Source organism: Pelecanus crispus, chromosome 3 (assembly GCF_030463565.1).
Source record: "Pelecanus crispus isolate bPelCri1 chromosome 3, bPelCri1.pri, whole genome shotgun sequence".
Classification (NCBI taxonomy): Eukaryota; Metazoa; Chordata; class Aves; order Pelecaniformes; family Pelecanidae; genus Pelecanus; species Pelecanus crispus.
In genome coordinates this window covers 59,722,268-59,738,557 of record NC_134645.1, presented here as the reverse complement: position 1 = coordinate 59,738,557, position 16,290 = coordinate 59,722,268, and the positions used below count along the sequence as shown (strand labels likewise).

General features: G+C 41.0%; 1 protein-coding gene across 2 annotated transcripts in view; it reads right to left on the bottom strand.

The window, feature by feature from the left end:
• MTHFD1L (methylenetetrahydrofolate dehydrogenase (NADP+ dependent) 1 like) overlaps positions 1 to 16,290 on the bottom strand; it is a 161,423-nt gene that overhangs the window by 66,613 nt on the left and 78,520 nt on the right. The window lies entirely within an intron of this gene.

Sequence of the window (16,290 nt, the reverse complement as noted above, 5' to 3'; positions counted from 1 at the left end):
AGAACACACTGAAGAGTTGGGATCAATGCATGCCTCTGGAAGATGTGAAGGGACTTTCAGCCAGACAAGTCAGGGTGGGAAAATCGCTTGATTCAGAGGCTCCTGGACCTGACTCCAAGCAGGGCTGGTAATGTGTCCCCGTAACCCCAATCAACTTGCAAAAACTAGTAAATTCCCTTTTCTTTCTCTGCGTCTTGCTAGCAGTTTTGACTCTCATGTTCAGAAGGGGACCACAAACAGCTGACTGAACTTTTTGGGGCTGGAAATCTTCAGCAGGGTCAAGGAGGAGGAGGTGGAGATCAGCTCTTCTGCTGTGGAAGAAACTATCTTTCTGTTGGCAGCCAATGTGCTTTAGGAAGTCCCAGTCTTTGTGCATTTGTCCTCACCCCACCGGTCCTTTTCCACCCCTTCGTTTTGCACAGGCTGAAACAATTGCCTGCGTGGCTCTGCTCAGAGGGAGGAAATGGCTGCTGGGGCTGGGGGGGGAAGCAAGAGCTGGCAAACAAGGGGGTGGGCATGCAGGGGGGAGCAGAGACCTCTTGAAATAGTATCATGGCAAGTATCATGATTAACATTCTCCAAAATCATTGTAATAAGTATATTATCTTTTTCTGAATAGCCCGGAGAAAAACAGACATACCAAACATGGAGGGGGAGGGAAGAGGTTTACACAAACACAATAATTCACAGGAACAAAGCTAATGTCAGGGTAAGTCATATTAAAAGCAGAGCCAGGGATCACATGTCTGCTTTCCAGTAACCCCCATTCTTCTTCTCCAGTCTCTTATGTGGCACAGTGTGATTAATGAGAACTCTGAGTCAGGAATATATAACCACGATCAATCTTTAATATAAACAACAGATAAACTACCAAGTACTTGAGAGGGTGGGAAAATAATTTGTCTCTTACAGAGATTGCCAGCGTATACACATAGCAGTCTCCTAACATTTCCAAACAAAGTTTCCAGGGAGCTAATCCTTTTCATGCCAAGCCTTTCCAAGGGTCAGTTTTCCTTAGAGAAAAGGGATTGCAAGTCTACCTTTCAGTGAGAGAAAAGCAGAGATTTCAGCCTTCCAGCAAGCACAGCAACAGCATGTCAGGGCTCTCGGGGAGGTGCTTGACACCCTTCAGGCAGTCTAAGCAGCCAGGGCAAGCGCTGAGGAAAGCTGGGCGCCCAGGAAAGCTGTGCGGGGGCACTTATCTGGGTAGCCGTGCATATTCCTCTATTCTTTGTAAAGCTTTCCTTTGATATGGAGGGCAAAATGCACATTTGCCTAAACAACGCAAATCCTGTATCGACATTTGAAAAGCTAACAGAACACAGGTGTTCACTGAGAGCGAGTGCTACAATGCTACAACACAGAGAATGGGATTTCTTCATTTTAAGCAGAGGAAAGGGAGAGGAATGTCGGTGCTTTCTCCAGTGTGCGGAAGGAAACAGGATGCAGTAGAAAAGCTGCCTGGATGAAAGTTGCTAACTCCGTTTTATTTCCTCTGAGGAATAGTGAGAAGAGAGAGTAATATGCCAAACTACTACATTTTAAAACCTTTGTGCTGAAACACTTAATACAATTACTTTCAGGTTGTTTCCTGCTTTCAGATGAAAACGTCAATGAAAAAAAAATACAGACTTTAAATGGGAAGTTTCAAGCTAGTCTACATTTAGAGATTAGGAGTTAAAACAGCTAATCACTTTAAATTTCTGTTGTTACATTTAAAGTAATACATGTGTTCATTTATTTCAGTTATCATTTCTCATACGTGGTTTGTCAACAGAAGGCAATTACAGATTACAGGTGAACTGACGAAGATTTTGGGAACAAACATCTACCTAAGCAGATGTGGCCTGCTGTACCTCAACTGAAGGAAAGCTTGTGACGCAACCACTACTACCTGCCTACGCAGAGTCTGCACCCAGCTTCAGTTCCCCTCCCCGAAAGCCTCTTCATCCTCTCTGCTGCCAAGCAGCCATTTCCCAGCCCTGTGAATCCCTGCTACCTGGGCCGCTGACCAGCAAGCAGGTAAGGGGTTTGTAATAGATGTGATGATGCTGGCACGATGTTAACTGCTTGCTTTGATTTCCCGGCCACAAACATAGCAGTTCTAGTGAACGTAAAGAGGTAAATGGTATGTTTTCAGTGAGTTCATAGAAAACATACAGGCATTTGCACTTCCAGCCTAAGAACACAACCCCATGGCAACATATAGAATCACAGAATCATATAATCGTTTAGGTTGGAAAAGACCTTTAAGATCATCCAGTCCAACCATTAACCTACGCTACCAAGTCTACTCTAAGCCAATCAAGGGTAGACTAGACTAAATCAAGGGTAGACTAGACTAAAATATGCCAACCCAGATCAGGGATTTTACAGTCCTAGGCCTTGCTTTGCATTCCAGATCCCCTTCTTGCACTGACAAGACTGGACAATGATCTGGACAAGTACTAAAAGATTATTTTTCTGGGTGTAATTTTCAGTGAGTACAGCTCTCTGGACAGTCTCAGTGCGTGGTCATATGAAGTGCAAAACCTAATTCTACAAATACTCTGCTGTTTGATTTTATGCTTCAAGTTTATAGCCCAAGTATCATAAGGAACATTAGAACGAAGATTAAAAATTAGAATTTCATGTACCAGCAGTGCACTACCATTACATTACTCTTAACAGTGGGCCACAGGTCAAACCTTGCAATTAATATACACACATGTACCAGAAGTAAACTGCATCAAAATGCTCCAATAAGTTCAAATAATTTCTTCTCACAGAAGATCCATGTGAGGGTGACCAAAAGCTAGGCTCACTCTAACACATCAGGGTAACTGGGGAATCTTGTTTCAGAACAACAGTAAGCAAAACACAGGACACAGTTACTGAAGGTCTTTCTACAGGTCATTTATATAACACAGATTTCACTCAGTTCAGCTACCAAAATAACCAATAAACCACAGTTTTCATTCAACCCCAAAATATCCAAATTAGGTACAAAAGGGGAAGGAAAAGCTCATAAACGTGGAATTAGGCAATAGCGATGATGATAAGTCTGTCAGGCAGTGTAAAGTCAGAACAATTGATACTCTTCACTGAAGTCTCTAATTCCACTTCAGGGTTCAGGCAAAGGAACAAATCACTCTGATGGTTTTGTTTCTTGTTTTTAATTACCATAATCTCTTCATGGAATTACTGCCTTGCCAAGCGCATCTGGGAATATTTTATCACCTACGCATGACAATAGCTTAAATAGTCAGTGTCATGGTTTAGGCGCTAATCAGATTTCATCGTCATGCTTAATACAAAATGTAATTTTTCTCTGCCTAAAAATGCATCTATCATGCTATAGCTGCATAAAGTGGTTCCACACTAGCCTCACATTTACATACTGCTTTACAGAAAGTGATGTTTAGAATTTTTTGTAAAGATATTTCACCCACAATTGAACTTCACGTAAACTGAGGGTAATTTCTAGTGAAAGTAGCTTCCCCCTAGTCAGCCCTTTCTATCAACCAATCAATGTCAAAATAAAACATTTGTACTACAAAGGGCCAAGTCAGATGCGTACACATGAAGCGATGCTTTAGGACACGAATTGTGAGCCTGGATTCCTGAACAATGTAAAAGGAAATGGAAACTCTGAGCTGCAAGCTGCCATTTACTCCCCACATGTAAACATATCTGTTCTGGTGCAGCTGTCTGCTGGTAAACTCAGGAAAAGAAGAGTTCAAAGTCACAGAAGCACATGAACTGTGAACCTGGAGCTGGAGGCATGCTAGCTGTAAAGTACTGATACGTTCTTGTTTAAGTGAAAAATGCCAAGGTGCACAACCGCCAAGATAAACTAGGATGATCAGTGATGATGAACAGGATATCATATTTTTGTTAGTATAGCTAGGGATGAATAAACCAGATGTTTGTCCATTCTGACTCTGGCAATTTATCTGATGTGAACTTCCATTATTATGGCCGATTTTGGAATGTAACAGATACTTTTTATCTTTTTATTCTTTTTCTTCCCCCCCCCCCCCCCCCCCCCCCCCAACAGAGGGAGTTTTCCTGTTCATTTTTCTTCTGATGCGTTCTCAGATGGCATGCAACACAGGCACTCACTGCTACCACCGCTGGACACAAAGTCCAGCAGCAAACGACACATGCATATATTAAGGCTGAACATTTTTCCTGCCATGAATAAAACAGTTTGCATTGGCTATCAAAGTTTTTACCTCCTTCCTGGAGGTAACAGGTACTTTTCACCCTTTGCTAAAGAAAGGTGCCAGGGCAGTATGTGTTCTGCAGAGGTACAGGCACTGGAGGTTTCTGACTGTTGGCCACCAATCCACGCTTTTGACTGAACCAGCAGATATGACAGTCTTGGCTTCTTAAGCCAAAAGGATCACACTTCTAACACCTATTAACGGGTTTTCTTCTGCCAGAAGTCCTGACCAAAATAAACTTTATTCGCAGAAAGCAGATTATATGAAGTTATATTCAATAGTAGATTACTATTCACTCGAGACCCTCTGTGTGGAAGTCTCTCCAAATGTAGACAGAGAGCAGCCACCTGCACGAGCACCCCCAGAGTGACATGCTACAAATGCCTGGTTTCTGGTTCCACTGGTGTACTCCCCAAGCCACAATCCTCAAGCTCTAGTGCTTGAGACCTCTCCTAATATAAATTTATTGGGAGGAAAAAAAGTCTCCTGGAAATTTTCAACTTGTCCACACAAACAAAATACGCCAGCCAAACCCAAAGATTTACATTCAAGTACCCTGCCATCATACCCCATGACAGCAGCAGTTTAATTCGTGCTGCCTTCCTCCAAAGGAGACTTGTCTCCAGTGGCTGAGTCTCAGGCCTCAGCCGACTGTCACAGCCTCCTGGCAGCAAGGGCTGCATGGGGAGCTTGGCTCCCAGGAATACACTTCATCCCAGTGCTGATTCCCTAGGGACCTGTAACAAGCTATTTCAACCCTTTGCTCAGAAACTTTTCTTTTTCCGTAAGAGATATATTTTACCACTGAAATGCAGAGCACCTTTAAATGAGAAACTAAAGGTTACAGCATAACCTCTCACAGTTACTCACTTAAAATACCAATTGCTGTTAACTTTCCAAGAGCATTCTATACATTAAACAAATGACTAAGCACAATGACTCATATAGATTATTCCCAGACTATAGACAAAAAGCTAGCAGAAAGTTCACTTTATTTACTACAAGCCAGACAGCTGAAGATAATTCTTAAATCGTGATTCCCTCACAATTAAGGATACAATTCCTCTTTGTGGGTTTTACAGGCCTGCTTATGTATGTATGCTGCATACGCTGGATTTTAAATTTGGGGTGGGAATCAATCTGAAAACCCCAGGAGCTGACAGGAGTGGCACTGTGTGACAGAAAGCATGCTCTGCACATCTCCACAGCTCTGCTTGCCTCCCCCTCTTGAAAATATACAGAAGTGCAACTGCAGTGATTCCTGCCTACAAAGCACCAATTTAGGGCATGGTTTTACACTGTGGCTGAACCAAATGATCACCCTGCCTTGCTGAAAGGACCATTCCTGTTCCCTCTTAACTCTTCCACCTTTCTCCCCTGCTCCCTCCCTCCCTCTCTGCTGCCTGGACTTCCCACAGGTTTTGGCACACATCTAATTGAAAGGTAAACAGTTAGAATTTTCTAACCAGAAAACAAACAAACTGAAAAACACAGAATAATTTTTTTTTTTTTCCACTGGGTTAGATTTGAATCAGCTAAGTGAGACCAGACAAGTGTCTGAACATGTCCAAACAAGCAGCAAAAGCAGACAGGGAGGGGAAGGAAGGGAGAGACATTTCAACAGTGGCAAAATGTTAATTCATCCCTAGCCACCTTGTCAAACCATACTCTGATATTTCAGATGTAAAATTTGACATCTTCTCGCAGCTCACTAGTAATGAGCTCATTATTTAGATTTATTACTAGAGATTAAAAACCTGAAGATGTCTTACAAACCACAAACAATTCACTCTAATAGAAGTAAAGTGAGCTGTATGTGGCTTCATGGGCTACATGTTTTTCTGAATCCCTCTACTAAGCCTGCTGGGTTTTACAGCCACTTTCTCCTAACTCCTGTGTCCTATACTCATGTAAAGACCCATAACTCATAGGCTAAGTGTTGGCCCCTGACAAGAATTGTAATGCATAGCTGAATACACTAACCAAAAAAACACAGTTCCCCTTTTCTAACCTTCTTCTGTTACAATATCAACTAGAAAAAAAATCAAACAAAAGAACTGTGAATTTTAGGTTGCATGCTTTTACTATTCATAGCACGTTTCCTTTGAGGTAACAGAGTATCATTTGCTCATAAGACAGATGACTACATTTTTAAAATGGAGCACAATTAATGGCACAGGAATAAGGCAATTATATTATCTCACACTTAAGAGATCATCATGGCCTTTGGCAAATAATTATTAGCCTTCTGGTAATTACAAAATTAAAACCTCAGCACTTTTTTATTTGGAGTTGCACGGAAGGAATAATTAACAGCAGCACTGATGGATCTTCATTTAAGGCTGTTCTACAATTCCCCAACTGCAAGGAGTATATTAACTTATGGTACCCACATATCCTGGTTTCAGCTGGGATAGAGTTAATTTTCTTCCTAGTAGCTGGCATAGTGATGTGTTTTGGATTTAGGATGAGAAGAATGCTGATAACACACTGATGTTTTAGTTGTTGCTAAGTACTGCTTATGCTAGTCAAGGACTTTTCAGCTTCCCATGCTCTGCCAGGTGCACAAGAAGCTGGGAGGGGGCACAGCCAGGACAGCTGACCCAAACTGCCCAAAGGGCTATTCCATACCATATGACATCATGCTCTGCATATAAACTGGGGGGAGTTGGCGGGGGGGCAGCGATTGCTGCTTGGGGACGGGCTGGGCGTCAGTCGGCAGGTGGTGAGCAATTGCATTGCGCATCACTTGTTTTGTATATTCTTCTATTATTACTATTACTTTCTCTTCCTCTGTTGTCCTATTAAACCACCTTTATCTCAACCCACTGGTTTTACTTTTTTTTTCCGATTCTCTCCCCCATCCCACCGGGGGCAGGGAGCGTGAGCAAGCGGCTGTGTGGTACTTAGTTGCCGACTGGGGTTAAACCATGACACCACAGTATTACCCTAAGTGATTAAATTTCATCACACCTAAACCATGTTTCTCTCTGGGTATCTCACTACCAGACTTTGATTTATGTTTACTTCTAAAAGATCCAGTTGGCTGAAGCTCCTGCCACAAATATACCTTCCATCAAACTGAAGCTGTTCTCTGTTGAGCTCTCAGGTTTTGGTTCCTCCTACTCCCCTTGGAAGAGCTATGGAACATGGACTTTGAACATGGCTTGAGAAGTCATGTTACAAGCATCTGGAAAACGCTGACTTCAGGAGGCAGGCAGATATCCTGAAGATCGCCTGGAAAGTTGTACCTATTTCATCAAATGGCCATGAAGTAACACCTGCCTTAGCACCCACATTACACTGATTCATGAAAAAGGCAAGAAACGATCCTATTCTTAAGACAGAACACCACGTCAGCATATGCCCTGGAAGATGACATACTTTCTAAAAGAGCAGCAGAAATACAATCAGGCAATGAGTGATGATACAGGTAGTGAATGATGAATACATAATTTTTTGCAGCCATACAAGGTACCCTTGGAGACTGTCGCAACTTGGAGACAAAATCCATTTAATCAACCACCACCACACACCGGGTTGTGGGTGTTCATGCATTCCTGCATGCCTTCAGATAGGCACAGCTGTGAGAGGCGGCAAAGCCAGGAAATCATCTTGCCAGCCAGACGTGCTCCTCCTTGTTACCACAAAACAAAAGCGCCTGTGCATAGATGGTGGGAGAGTGGTGTTGGCTGAGGCTATGGTGGATGCCACACAACAAAGAGCCGCCACCGAATCAGGATGATCAATGCTCCTGTCACTTGGTGCAATCACCCGAGGCATGCCAGGCAGAGTCATCAATCACTGCAGTGTAAGCCTACCCCATAATGCATGCAACTATTTGCCTTGGGCTGCTGCCTTGTTAAAACTCCCCCAGACTCTTTACCGAGGCACACATTTTGAGAAGTATTCCCCACTCTGCCCTTCTAAAATCCTGGGGAGTGCCTGTTTATTATGATAACAATTTCACACATGATTTAGGCACTGTCTTTTCAGTGTACGCATGCAGTGAATCCTCCTCCTAGGAGGAAGAACAGGTTCTGGTTTTGTTTCATTCCATTTAGTCTTTGCTAGGAGACAGAATGCTTTCCCTTCATGATTGGCCTGGGAGGGGACACCAAGACCGCTATTTGTGACAAAACTACACAGCCATGTTTTAGAAATACATAACAGGAGATGCCCTTTTCCATGAATCTGCAGGAAGAAGAGTGTTCCACTGCACTAGCAGTTTGTCTTGATGAAAAAATGGCCCAGTGAAACATCTTATGCAAAGGCTGTAAATTACTCTATAAGACCATCCCAAGAACTTAGCTGGAGAGCTCTGTGCTTGTGGAGATTCTACAAAGAGTGCAATACATGTTTCAAACACATACTGAATTTAAGCTATCAATACACAGAATGACATTCCTTAGAGAAAGAAAGCACCGGATACTGTTAGTGGTATTTTAGGACATGGGGAAAAATTCCTAGCAGTGAGAACATGCAGCATAAGCCACAGAAGAGCAGATGAAGGTAAAAGAAGCAGGCACGTAAAGCCCACTGTGCTGCACAGACCTTATGTAATAGCCACATGCATGGAGAGATACAGCAGAAGCAACTTTGTAAATCATGGAAGCTTTTCAGATGTAAGCCCTCCAATACCTTTTGCAGATAGGCATTATCTTGGTTGTAATCACCTGTATTTTTAAAACAAACTTTACAAAGCCAGTATTTGAACCTCTACTCAAAGTGTAAGATTGATGGCTTGTGTCAAACTTATTAATATGTATTTACTGTTCTCCCTATAGTTTTTGGATGAGGATAAAGGACTCAGCTGGTTGAAATTGCTGTGGAAAATAACTGTGTCTCATGAACCATATGTGTGTGCATATGTGTAATCTATCTTATAGAAAGAATTACAAACTGAGGAGAGTGAAGGTACTAAGGTCACACACCAACAAATCCCACATGGAGAAGGATTTTCCTACATGGATTTCCCAATTAAGAACACAACCAAAACCAAAATCAAACCAAACCATAATTCTGCCAGTTTACAAGCCAAACCCTTGCAATTGTTCATGGTTAAGCCAGTCCTTCAATGCTTATTGTGAATTTCTTCACTTAACCACAACACATGTAATCAAGGCAACAGAACTGCCATTACAAACTACCCATTACCATTTTTATAATATTTTTTGTAAATTATTAGTGGATCCTCCTTTACTAAAGATTATACATTATTAATTTTTTTCAGTTCCTCTTCATAACTGCCCATCATCTTGCCACCTCAGCTACTCTTTTGTCTTTGTCCCTCCCCTGCATTTTTGTGCTTTTTCACTCCTCGTGCAGCAAAGGACTCCAAACCATACACTGAATGCCTAATTGGCGGCAGGAAAAGCTGAACCTGCAGCCCTTGATTTATGAAGCTGTTACTCAGCCTCTTGGGAGCTCTGTTTGAGATGCAGTAGATGAAGGCAGCAGATAGCTGCAGCGTCCTCATGCATTGTAAAGCATCTGCTCTGTCCCTGAAGCTTCATTCCCGCTCAGAGCTTGCAGTTGGAGCTAAGTTGAAGATACGTTACAAGCACGTGCCTTATTACTGCAGGAAGCAAAGTTGAAGAGTTTGAGATTGTCAGCTTCAATAAAGCTGTCAGCATAGCAAATCAAGTACAAAGGGACTGACAAAAAGACCCACCATATAAAAGACAGATTAGCCACCCAAAATTTAAAAATAGTTGTAACCCATATTTTCCTTTACTGTATTGGAATCTAATCTGTTCTCTCAATGAAACCAAATTAATTGCTAAGCAGTTATATAAAACTGCAAAAATAAAACTGTAATTTTATTACAAAATAAAATCAGGTCAGAGCAGCAAACTGACCCTGATATACCATTTAGGATACTAATCTTTTCTTTTAATGTATTACTTTATATAATCAGAGAACAGTCTCTGAACACTTTCAAATACTGTCAACATCTGACCTTCAAAAGCACTTTGGCTACTTGCCAAAGCAACACACTTCCCATTAACAAATCATACTGGCCATATATTAACCTAGTATTATTTGTAATCTAATTAACATGTTTAGAAATGGTTTAGAAACACATCCCTAGTCATGAATTCTTGATATTTTTCTTTAATGCTAATCCCACCAGGTCATAAGATCAGATATGTAAGCAAACCTAATTTCTGTTTTCAAAGAGAAATAACTATTTTCTGTTCAATTTATTTAGAAATTCCCAGCATAGAATAAAACATATGGTCTGTTGTTTGAAAATTTAAAAAACCCAACAATTTGAAGTCAGCATACTTTCTGAGAAATCACAGTATTTTTCTTTTATATTTTCTTATCATGGAGTACTTCATAAAATTTATGAGGCAAAAAAAAATCACCTGTGAATAAAAATCTTGGGAACCCTCTGCATGTCCATTTTTCTTCTGAGAACATCTAAAGACATACCTTAACCTTTTCCCCAAACCATGACACTATTTCAATTGGGCTTGTAGAAATGGTAGCACAGGACGAGAAGAAAACATTTTGGAGTTCTGATCCCAAAGAAGACAACATAGCTTTGAACAATTCTCCCTGAAATGCCTATTAACCGAGCTTTCAGAGAGCACGTGTTTATGGAATACCAGCAGAAAGCACAAAATCAATTCTGCTAAATATAAACTTGTACTAGATTATATTAAACCTCTGCCAACTATAATTGCCATAATAAAAAATGGAAATACATGCATTTATGTCCTTACCACGTTTCACATTTGTATTGACTTCTCTGGAGCCTTGAAGATTGTAAGTCAACAGTTCACAAAGTAAATACACATATAAACAAACATTGCCCCCTCCATATTTGTACATTATTAACAATTTTAATTATAATATTTTTCAGAAAACAAAGCACTCCTGCCTGCAGATTCAGAACAACAGCTCAGAAAATATAAAGAAAAAAAAAAGGTTTCTCCAACGTGATGGAAATGTCTGAACAAACCTAAATCTTATGCAAGTAGTCCATAAAAAGAACATTAGATTTCAGTATCAAAAAGCCAGTAAAACAAACAAACAAAAAATCTAATAAAGAGTTTTCATTTTCAAATTATATTAAAAATAAACCATACACTAAAATTAAAATTCAGCCTTTGAAATAGGACTTGAACTCTTTATGCATATTCTGCCCTGCTGACCCTTGCTAAAGGGTGTAAGTCAATATGAAATACTCACAAATGGAGAGAGGATGATGGATTTTCTGCCAAATAACCCTAAGCAAAACTAACGCTGTTAGCTGGGGAGCCTGCTTTTATTTCCTTTGCCAAGTGATAAATTAAGAAAACTACCTAGCATATATGATGCTTTACTGTTTGCATTTTTTTAACCTCTGGTTCTTCTCTAAATAAAAGCAATACAACCAGTAGGCAACAAAAGAACAAAAGGAATTGCTTATTTGCTTCTTACGAGTTGGGAGTTTTAAAACTAGGTAAGATTGCTAACTTGAGGAGGGAAGGAAGGGAAGATAAATAGGAGAGAAGTTGCAATGTCATCAGTTTCTACTCAGTAGAATGGTGTTTTATTTATCAGGAACTGGGCAGTGCCTCTATTTTCTGAATGAATGACAGATCCTTCCTATCTATTTTTACCTCTGGATAACTGTCCTGAGACAGAGAATAATGGATAGCCCTCAACAGTTGTACACTCCATACTTTAAATTTATGAATGTCACTGACAGAGGAAAGAGTTGTGTTAAGCCTTAACATGTTGCAGAAGAGGTCAGCATACAGAGCATTAAAATACCATGTCAGCTTGACAGTGAATTCCTGATGCACATTCAAGTACTGGCAGCTGCCATGGCTCTACAAAAGCCCTCTTACCTTAAAGTTCTTACTACTGTAGTGTTTGGCACCTACCCATTTGTTATGGTGAGACAGATCTTGCCCCTAAGAAAATTTATGAACTGAGTAAACAAATCCGGAAGAATGGGATTACATACGCAGGCATGGAGGCTGAAATGACTTGCTTAAGGCCATGAAGGTAGTCAAGGATGGAGGTGGTATCAAGAAGTATGCCTCCTGATATGCACTACAGCGCCTCAGCCATAAGACCAGGAGCTCTCAATCAGAGAACGCGCGCTGCTGGTGACAAACGATGGACTCAGCAGCTCTGTCTCCTCGTCTTTTACTGGGCAAGAAAGAGGAGCAAGGACAGGTCTCCTCAAGACAGCAGCTCCTCAGGAGCCAGCCAGCTCTAGTTACCAGCCAACCAGCAGGAACATTGACGCCACCCTTCCTGCCTCCCCATCCTCACCACGGCAAATCCCCCAGGCATACAATTCCAACCCAAACACTATCTCACTACATCTCCCTTCTACTCTGAAAACCTATATGAAGAAAACAAAGCATGGGTCTCTCAGATAAGGTCCAGTTCTCTGTTTGCTTCTGACCCAGCCAGTTCAGTTACAGTGTGACACTTCATTCAGCACACGACCGACACGCACGTGTGCCACTGCACAGTTCTTAGTCTGTGAGAAAACCATTTGATTCCTTTGCCAGTGAGGCACACAGCAGCAAAGTTACAAAAAAACCCTCAAAAACAACCATGCAAGGCCATGCTCTCTCTTCATTATTTTCTATCATGTCATTGTTATGTTTTACATTGCTTTCCTTACACTGAAATCACTTCACCCACGAATTCAAACTCCTCTAAATGTACTAATTAAAATGCCTGGTCTCTCACATGACATCTGGCCTGAGAACAGTGGTAACTCCTGGTCACTAGGAGGAAAGGCAGTCAAATGCACAGTCTTGTTATCCTGCAGGGTGGCCTTTTTGAGCAGAAGATACATAACTGTTAATTACACAAGCTCTAAAAGAAAGGAAGAGACAGACAGAGTGACTACATTAGAGAATGAGTGTCAGAGCCTGCAAAGGAAATGAAAGCAAATTGCAAGGGTCTTCAGCTACCCAAATTAAAGAGTAGAAGCTAATAAAGTGAGGTCACCATAATATATTAAAGATGGAATTAAAAAAACAAAATAAGCAAGAGCTGAATGCACTACTCTTAACAGAGTGAATCAGGAATTTCAAAATCCTGGAAGAAAAAAAAAACCCAAAACACAAAGCTTGTATGTTTTAAAACATTTTAAATAAGGTCCTTTTCTCTTGGTGGCTTGTATCTGAAAAGTATCAAAACCTGTATTTAAGTAATGTAAGAGGAATGGGGGGAAAACTGAGTGACTACAGACTTAATGGCTTTAAACCAGATTTTTAAGAAAAAAATAATTTTAAAAAATTTGAGATAAGTAAGAACTATAACCTTTGTATATCAGAGGCAGGCTATGCCAGATACAAACCCTTCTCCAGTAACAAAAATGTGACAACATCTCATCAGTGTGGCCGTCAGGAAAAGAACCTGCTACAGCAATACACAGGAGTGTGTTAGCAAGGCTAGAAAAAAATGATGATTACTTGATTAAGAGGGAGGAGAATAGGAAGCTATAATAGGATAACTGTGGGACGGGAGAGAGGACCAACCTGAGGGCTCTCATTTACTATTTGCTAAACAACCTGAGCAGAAAGACTGAAGAACAGTGATGGAGTTTATTAGCGATGCCAAAGTTTGAAAGCATTGCCAACATGGAGAGGAACCAGGATATCACACAGGAAAAAGCTGCTGTGGTGTTTAGGAAGAGATGAAGTGAAACAGAATGAAAGTTATTAGTAAACAGCCACTGCCATTGGAGATTAATGATGAAAATCTGACCTACAATTTGGGAACTTTAGAGATGGGAACATCAGAGAAGAGTCTGGGAGCCTAGCAGTGTTAAGGCAATCACAGAATAAGTGATCATAGAATCGTTTAGGTTGGAAAAGACCTTTAAGATCATCCAGTCCAACCATTAACCTACACTACCAAGTCCACACTAAACCAATCAAGGGTAGACTAGACTAAACCATGTCCCAAAGTGCCACATCTACCCGTTTTTTGAACGCTTCCAGGGATGGTGACTCCACCACCTCTCTGGGCAGCCTGTTCCAATGCTTGACTACCCTTTCCGTGAAGAAATCTCTCCTAATTTCCAGCCTAAACCATCCCTGGTGCAGCTTGAGGCCATTTCCTCTCATCCTATTGCTAACTACTTGGGAGAAGAGACCAACACCCACCTCACTGCAACCTCCTTTCAGGTAGTTGTAGAGAGCGATAAGGTCTCCCCTCAGCCTCCTCTTCTCCAGACTAAACAACCCCAGTTCCCTCAGCTGCTCCCCGTAAGACCTGTGCTCCAGACCCTTCACCAGCTTCGTTGTCCTTCTCTGGACACGCTCCAGCACCTCAATGTCTTTCTTGTATTGAGGGGCCCAAAACTGGACACAGTATTGCACGTGCAGCCTCACCAGTACCGAGTACAGGGGGACAATCACCTCCCTGCTCCTGCTGGCCACACTATTCCTGATACAAGCCAGGATGCTGTTGGCCTTCTTGGCCACCTGGGCACACTGCTGGCTCATGTTCAGCCGGCTATCTACCAACACCCCCAGGTCCTTTTCGGCCAGGCAGATGTACGGAAAATGAGGGGGGGAAAAAAGGTGATCGATCTGAAGATAAACACCAGCAAGGTAAGAGTGATTTTGCAGAGCTCTGTACATGCACCTATGTTGAAGAAAGTGAATAATGTAACAGATGCAGAAACTAAAAAAGCAGACAGACTGTGTTATAGGAATGGCAAGCCTAGCACTAATTATAGAAGATTAGAAAAGCTGTGCTTGTTCAGTTAAACAGTATAAAAATTATCACCTAAGAAAAAGAAGATTAAGCTGGAACACAGTATTACAGAACAAGAAGGAAATGAGTCCAAGTTGGCCATGGAAACCCAGCTAGCTTACCAGCAGTAGCAGCAAGAGTTAAAAATCCTAGCTAATTTCAAACTGGAGCTCAGTCACTTTATGAAGGAGATCATCTGATATGCTTGCCAGATAAAGCAGAGAACTCAGCTAAATGGCTGATGATTTATAATCACATGTTCTTTTATTCCTGTAAATTGCCCCTCATCATTCTGGATATCAACAACAGGTTTGGGAACATACATTTACAAATATGTTTTGTAGCGAGGGAATGCCAAGTGAATTTCTAATGCTTTGTAGATTTATTTTTTCTTTAAAGGGAAGAATGTAAAATCTCACAAGACAGTCCATAATTTGGGAGCTTTTCTCTTCAGAAGAGCATCACTTCTCCTTATTGGGCAAAACACCACTTCTTCATGACAAGTGTAATATTAGTTAGACATAATTCAATAGTTCACAACTGATACCAACTTTCAGTTTTGAGTTTATCTTTGCATAATTTACAAGCTCCCAAATTAATTCAATTCTGAAATACAGTGACATATGATACCAAGGTCAATGCTAGAATGCTTCTTGACACACAAAAACATTCAGAACACCTCTGTTCTACCCAATCTTCCTTCTGAAAAGCTTTATTTTGCAATGTATCCTAAAGATCAGAACGGTCAGAAGAAAAAGTTTCAAGAGATCTGCAGTGAAAATGTGGTGTCACTCAGAACTTTCTCAAGGACTCTGAACACACAAAGATATAAGAGAAGTTTTGGTTCTCATTTGGCATAATAATTCATAAATTATTTCAAGACTGTTTTAAGCGTTTTCTGCAACAGAAAGTCATTTAAATCATGGTCACCTGACTTTCAGTGGCAGCAATCCATAAGCAAGGGATGCGTGACTTGCACCCAGATTATTTGTGACAAGGCAGTAAGCTCAGCTTTCAGGAACTTTCAGTTCCTGTCAGTGAAGGAAAATGAGTTGCACGACATCTCATCTCTGAAGACTTTCCAGCTTACTAGTAACAAAATTTGCTAAGATTTTAAAAGCAAAGGGGAACAGTAGAAAACTTTTTTCCCCCTCTTCACAACACATGAAAGGAATGGCATTTACTTTTACCTCGGCAAATGTGAAGAAAGAAATAAAAAGGGCACCTGCGATGTGAATGGCAATGGCATCACCATTCACAAGTCAATGGCAAAGATTCACAGATCTTCTAGCAGTAAAGGTACCTTATTTTGCAGTTTGTGCTATCACTGTGCCCTGTACTATTAGACCAT